Below are 7,386 nucleotides of genomic sequence, written 5' to 3' on the forward strand. Positions count from 1 at the left end.
GAACACATCAACAGCAAATTGAACAGGAGTATCCAATATTTGTGAAAACAGAGACTCTGGGCTCGTCCCTGGAGCTGTGGTTTCCAGACTTTGCAGAAGCCTCCTCTCAGCTTTTCTTTCCTCTTACGTGGGCTGCAAGCTGTGCTTCTAGGGCACCTGGAAAGTAAACTTGACCTTCAACTCTGCCAATGTCTGGTCCACAAAAGGCAGAAAAGTGCTCCCCTGGCTATGTTTCACATTTAACAGAACAAGAAGCAGCATGTGTTGCTTATTGTGGTCAGTGTCAGCAGTGACCCCCTTGGCCTCAGTCATCAGCCTCCATTGTCCAAAAGCTCCCACGAGTCTGCGAAGCCAATTATCACAGGATCCTGGCACCTACAGAGATGAGTATGACAAAGGTGCCCCAGGAACCCACTCCATTCAAACCATGTTCTAGAAAACTCTAGTTAAAGGAGCCTCTTCCACCCTCCATATGAGGAAGACAAGAGTATGTGTGTATGAAAGACTTGTAAACCCAGCATTAGCACATCAGGCATGCTGTCATCCCAAAGGGATAGTAATCAGTTCAAATAAACACACCCTGGTGCTTCCCCAAATGGTCCTATCTGTTATGCAGTGGAATACAGCTTTATCTTCTAAGCCCATCTAAGAAATGTGGGCATTTTAATTAGTGAGGACAAAACCGAGCTTTTAAATCTAAAAGTAAATGTGAGTCACCAGAGCATTATACATGTAGGTTGAAAATAATGATTAAAGACACAATTGCATCCAAAAAACACCTCAGAAACAGATTAGTAAAAATAAAGCTCCTTCATATTCCATCACTCTCACCAGGTAATAAAGAGTTCAACATAATTCAACTGAGGGTTTTTGTTTGGTTAAGCAATCACCAAGTGGAAATCATGCTTCATTGCAAATCCCATCAGTAATGTCCCTTCAAAGTGACTAAATATTTCTTTGACAGGAAGACACCTCCTCTATTTCTTTTTTTTTATATTTAATTTTCTGCACAGGAAAAGAGCTTTAGAATAGGACTCAGAAGAACTTTAATTCCTAATAACACCTCAATTATCTTACATGTGACCTTAGAAATGTCACTTAAAATCTGTGACTCGGTTTTCCATCTATAAACCAAATACAGGAGCTGAAATTTTATGTGAGGCCACAAAACGCTAAAATTCTGGAATTTTATCTTTCTTTCTTCACATTGCTTAATCGATTAGGACTATTTTACTCAGGAACTGAGTGTTTTCCCAAACATAAAATGTCATTCAGATTATCATTGAAGGTCAAGAAAATAAAATAATGATGTAAAAAGATGCAAGCTTTAGGTAATAAAAGCAGGGATGTGGTGTTGTTTATCTTTGCATCCCGGGGATGTTTAGCACATATTCAGTGCTCAGTAGATATTTGATGAAGTCAAAGGATCCCTGCTAAATGCCTAACCTTCCTTGATTGTTTTGGGGAGCATTTTTTTCTTTATGCTTATGTTTTTGTTTTTGGAAAAGAACTTCTTTGCTTGAGCTCCTCAGTACTAAAGCTGGGTGGCATAGAGGAATCATCAGAAATTTTTTTTTTCTTACTTCATGGCAGCTTCACCCTAACCCTCAGTGCAGTGTACAGGGCTGTCTTCCCAGTCTGTGCCCTTGAAACAGTGATTCAATGGACCATTCATTCCTTTCAGAAACATGAGTTAGGCATCTGCCTTGAGTCAGGTACCTATGTTCAAGGCAAGGGATATGGCGGTAAATAAAATGAACAACAGTCCAGTCTTCATAGAGTTTATAGTCTAAAGGAGAAAGACATCGAGAATACATTTAAGCAGGTGACAAAGAAAATTTTCAGTAGCAATAAGTGTTATGAAGAAAAAATATAACTGGAGTAAGAGGGATGGGGAAAGTGGGGTGACTGGGCACTTCAGGGAGCATGGCTCTCAAGAGACAACATCTTAGGAGGGGTCATATGGCAAAATAAAGGCGGTCAGTGAAAGATCTGGGGGCCCAGAGACCAGCCAGAGGGGGAGCAAGCACAAAAGCTCTAACACATGAAGATAATTTGCAGAGTTAAAGGAGAAATGTAGGTCATTGTGGCCGCGTCGTTCTGGGTAAGAGGGAGAGTGCGACGAAGAGTTGAAAAGTTCAGAGAATACTATTCAAGTCTCAACTGGTCGCTCACTAGTTGTGTGGAATCAAAACATTTCATTTGCTCTCCGGAACTTATTTATCTTCTAACTGTAAGTTTGTAGTGCACAGCATGGTGATTATAGTCAACAAGACTGTATTATATACTTCAAAGTTGCTGGGAGACTAGAACTTAAATGTCCTCACCACAAGAAAGAAATGATAATTATGGGATGTGATAGAGGTGTTAGCTAACCCTTCGGGTGGTAATCATATTGCAATATATAAGTGTATCCAATCAACACTTGTATATCTTAAACTTACACAATGTTCAATGTCAAGTAAATAAAAGAATAAAATAAAAGATTCTGAGAATGAAAAGATTAATAAATAAATAGAAGATTCTGAGAGTGACAGATGAAAAAAAATCTCACTTGACCTCTTTGAAACCAAGTTTATCCCTGTGTATTAGGGGTGATAATAATTGCCTCATGGACTTGCTTATGGGTCGCCAAATGAAAGTCAAAACTCCCTAACACAGCACTCCAGGTGGTCTTTACCTTAGGTCTAGCTGCCTTGATAGCTTCATTTCAGCCTTTTCCCCTTCATTCACCCTTGACCCAAATACAACGTGCCCTTGCAGTTCCCTCAATGTGATTTTCCATTTGTTCACATCTACCTCTATCTAAAATACCCTCCACCTCCTTCTTGTCTTAATTCACTTTTACTTGCTTATCAGAACCTGGCTCAAGCCATTCTTCTTGCCCTTCCAATAACACACAGAGCACCGCTGACCTGTAGTTACTAATTTACTGATTTGTCTCTCCCTCTCTAGTGTACATGCCTTAAGGAGACAAATATATTTGCACACCACATTCCCACATAACCTGGAACAAATAGGTGCTCAGTGAATGTTTATTGGGTAATCCCCATGTCACCTGGGGTCCACTTGATGCTGAAAATCCGGACCCACCCCGCTCCCACTGTGAAGTTCAAATTCCCAGTTTTAGTCAAGTTAGGCTGGGTTATTCCATAACAACAAACATTCCTAAATCTCAACGGCTCAACACAAATAAGAATTACCTCTTACTCATGTGATATGTTCAACCCAGATCAGCAGGGGAATCTGCTCATTATAGTTCCCAGGACTGAAGAGGACAGAGGCTTCTTCTAAACACCTGATTCCTTGGTCATCGCCACAGAGAGAAGTGAACTCTTTCTTCTCTGAAAGGATCTGGCTAGAGGATTCTCAAAGGCCCATTTTCTGATTTCTCATAAAGTGCTTGGTTTCCAGTTTGACCGGAATTTCTATGAGAGCAGTTCCTTTAAATATATTTCAAAAGTTAAGTGGAATGGGGAAAAAGGCCTGCATGTGCACTCACAGACACACACACACATGCACACTTGTGACACACATGTGCACGTGGGAGGACACACACAACAATCAACAACTGTTTCTGAAATGTCACAAGAGCTTAAAGTCCTGCAGTCATCACTGTCACCCACCAGGTTTCAGAATAGAAGTGATTTCCATGGTGTTCAGCTATCTGGGCTGTCATATTGCCTTAGAGTTAGGATTCAGGGCCATGTCCATGTAGGAGTTCTTTTCACCTCCACCTAAAATAAAATCTAATTCCACCAGTAGATAGTGATACTGGGCCAGTCACTTAACTTTTCTGAAACTCAGTTTGAAACTAGTAATCAAAGCATCAAGACCATAACAACAATAGCAGCAATAGCTTACAACCACTGAGCATCTATTTGCATGTATTATCTTACTCAATTCCTACTCTTACACACACACACACACACACACACACACACACACACACACAAACACAAATCTATTAACTAGTGCTATTATCCTATTTTGCAGAAAAGGCAGCTAAAGCACAGAGAAGAGAAATTAAGTAATGTGCCTAGGGCCGCAATTAAGCCAAGTTGAACCCAGGTCGAACTCCAGAGCTGGGGCTCTTAATTCTAATTTTATACATCAGTGAAAGAGGATAACAGTGCCAAGAATCAATATGTGTGAGTGCATTAAATGGGAATATGTTTACAGAAAGTTAGTAAAAGGTAAAGAGGAACTCCCCACGATTGTTATAAACATTTGAAGACGGGAATCATGTTGCATTCATCTGAGTGTTCCTTGGCATACAGTAGATACTAAATAAATGCTTGATGTATGCAGTAAACACCAATTCAGGTGATTCACTTGCCATAACCCAGTAGCCACATGGGGTACTACGGGACCATGCCTACCTGACCAAAAATGGTATTGTTGAGGTAGAAGAACTTGAGTAGGCTGTCAGTCAATCATTTCTCTTTTCTGGGAATAAGAAAGCTGAAAGGAAGATTCCAGAGACTGAGGGGCCTTGGAGCTGAGTTATACCAATGACTGTAATGTGGAAAGAAGATCAATAAAACCTGTTGCCGAAGCCCTCAGAGACTTCCTGGGTTTTATCCTTTCCAAGTTCCACTGTTCATCTCTTCCTTTTACACAGTGAGCCCCCTCAATTTCCCACCATGAAATCCCACCCTCCTCACTTTTATTGGCTTAAACTATCTGGAGACGTTTTCTATAGTTTGCAGCCAAAAGAACTGTAACTAATACAATTAATTGATATTTACATGGAAAGGTATTATGGACTAAATGTTTGTGTCCCCCCAAGATTCATATGCTGAAGTCCTAACCCCCAATGTGATGGTATTAGTAGTTGGAAACTTTGGGAGGTAATTAGACCATAAAGGTGGAGTCCTCATGAATGGGATTAGTGCCCTTATAAGAAGAGATAAGAAAGATGATACCTCTCTCTGCCATGTAAAGACACAGTAAGAAGGAGGTCACCTGTAAGCCAGGATCCAACCATGTTGTCACCCTGATCTCAGACACCCCAGTCTTCAGAACTGTGAGAAAAAAAAAATGTTTTTAAGCAACCCAGACTATGCTATATTTTATAGCAGTCCAAACTCACTAAGACAGAGGATATGAATAGCTATGAGAAACTTAGGGGGTAAAAAGATACTTATTAGAGTGGGATGGGAAGGAGAAGAAGTGAAATAACCAGCCCATAGCAGTGTTCCTTGGTCCTTAAATTTTAGAGTGCATAAGAATTCTCTAAAGCTGAGGCCAGTTACTACAGCCAGTGGGTTTTTGTAAATAAAGTTTTATTGAAACACAGCCATACCATTCATTGACAATTTACCTGCTGTCTATGACTACTCTCATGCTACAAATGCAGAGGTGTGTAGGTGTGACAGAGCCCATATGGCCAGCAAACCCTAGAATATTTACCATCTTGGCCTTTATAGAAAAACTTTGCCAACTCCTGATCTAAAGCTTAGTAAAAAATGTGCCTTCCTGCCCCTAAGCCCCACAGATTCAGATTCTGTAGGTCTGAGATGACCCTCTGGATTGCCTTTTAACAAACACCCCAGGTGGTCTGCAGGGTGCAATTTCAGATATAGTGGTGTAGAAGTTAAAATACAAACATGCTATGGCATCAAGGTTCTTCCTGACTGTGACCCTGCATCATCTCCCACCTCCTCAGCCTTGAACCCTACCACCGCCTGCAGCTCAGTTTCCGCTCACTGTACAGCCTGGTCCCGCTGTGCCTTTGACCACGTTGTTGCCTCTGCCCACAAGTCCACCTCCACCTCGTCCACTTGGCTGAATCTGTCTGACCCTTCCAACTTCGACTCAGGTGTCGCCTGCTCTGGGAAGCCTTTTCTGACAGCCCTCAATCCATCCTGGAGTGCCTTGTCACCTTAGTCAGTGCCGGTGGTGACTCCACTCCCTACAAGTCACCTCCTGCCATCTTATATCTAACTTCTTCTCCAACTGTTATTTTTCTCCCCAAATATAGACACATACCTCTCCCTTAATTTCTCCAAAGAACAATTAAGACTGTGACGGTTAACAAAACTCTATTGAAAATCAGATATGACAGAAGGGAGTTAAAATTGATTTAAAAAAAAAAGAAAGCTTTGAATCTAAGTCTTACCCCACAGCCTGGCACAGAACAGGAGCCCATGACCTGTTGAAAGGATGAATGAGCGTGTCCCGGCGCCCCTTGAATCCATGGCCCCTTCTTTCTCAACTTTGCAGCAGTGTTCCTTGGCCCAAGCTTCCCTTCATCAAGTCTTGGTCTTCAAACCCCTTTTTCCCCAAGGGAAATCATTTCTTTCCCCAGCCAGGTCAGAATAATCTACAAATATTTAACCTCACATTATTACACAGAACCACCTGACCCTCCTGAACTCCCCACTCCAGAATAGGCAGGAATTTGCTTTATTTTTCAGACAAACGGTGTGTTTAAAGTATTTTTCTTAATAAGACAGAGAGAAAGAGACAGAGGAAGGAGGGGAAGGAGAGAAGGGAAAGAAGAAAGAAAGAAAGAAAGAAAGAAAGAAGAAAGAAAGAAAGAAAGAAAGAAAGAAAAGAAGGAAGGAAGGAAGGAAGAAAGAAAGAAAGAAAACGAAAGAAAGAAAGAGAAAGGAAGGAATGGAGGAAGGAGGGAAGGGAGGAAAGGAGAGCGGGAAGGAAGGAGGAAAGGAAAGAGTGGAGGGAAGGAAAAAGAAAGACAAAAAGATTTTTAAAAAATAGAGAGAAAGGAAGAAGGAGGAGGAGAAGGAGCGAAGAGGGAGGGGGAGGGGAGAGAGGGATAGAGAGAGATTAGTCTTTCTCCAAAAGATGAAGTCTGGCAAAAAGCTGCTGGCAGCTTCATAAGACCACTCTGACCTGTCGCAGACTGAATGCGCTTACCTGTGCCAGGATTTCACAGTGTCCCATTTGTACCTTTAAGATATCTTTTTGGATACATGTTACTGTATTATCATTCCTAATTTGCAAATAAGGAGGGAAGACAAGTTACATGGTCAAGGGCACAGAGCTGCCTAGGAGAAGTCAGGATTTGAAATCAGATCTGACTTCCAGACTGCGTGTATCCCTCTCAGATGGATTACAGTCCTGTAATGAGTAAACATGGGCCTCAGTCCTGATGGGAAATTCCTTTAACCTCCCTGCAGCTCACCTATGAAATGAAAGGATGTAACGTGAGTCTCTATCATCCCTTCCCATAAGTCAATGGTTTTATTATCACCAAAACATACTGTATTTCTTAGAACGTAAGACACCATTAATTCTAAGACACTCCATTACTTCATGCATCATTAAAAAAGAAAAAAAATGCTGGTAATTAAACTATAAAGCAATGCTTTTTACCACTTAGAATTTTAAATAGGTACTTATTGAAAGAGCATTTAA

This window comes from Balaenoptera acutorostrata, chromosome 17 (genome assembly GCF_949987535.1).
Source record: "Balaenoptera acutorostrata chromosome 17, mBalAcu1.1, whole genome shotgun sequence".
In the NCBI taxonomy this organism is placed as follows: domain Eukaryota; kingdom Metazoa; phylum Chordata; class Mammalia; order Artiodactyla; family Balaenopteridae; genus Balaenoptera; species Balaenoptera acutorostrata.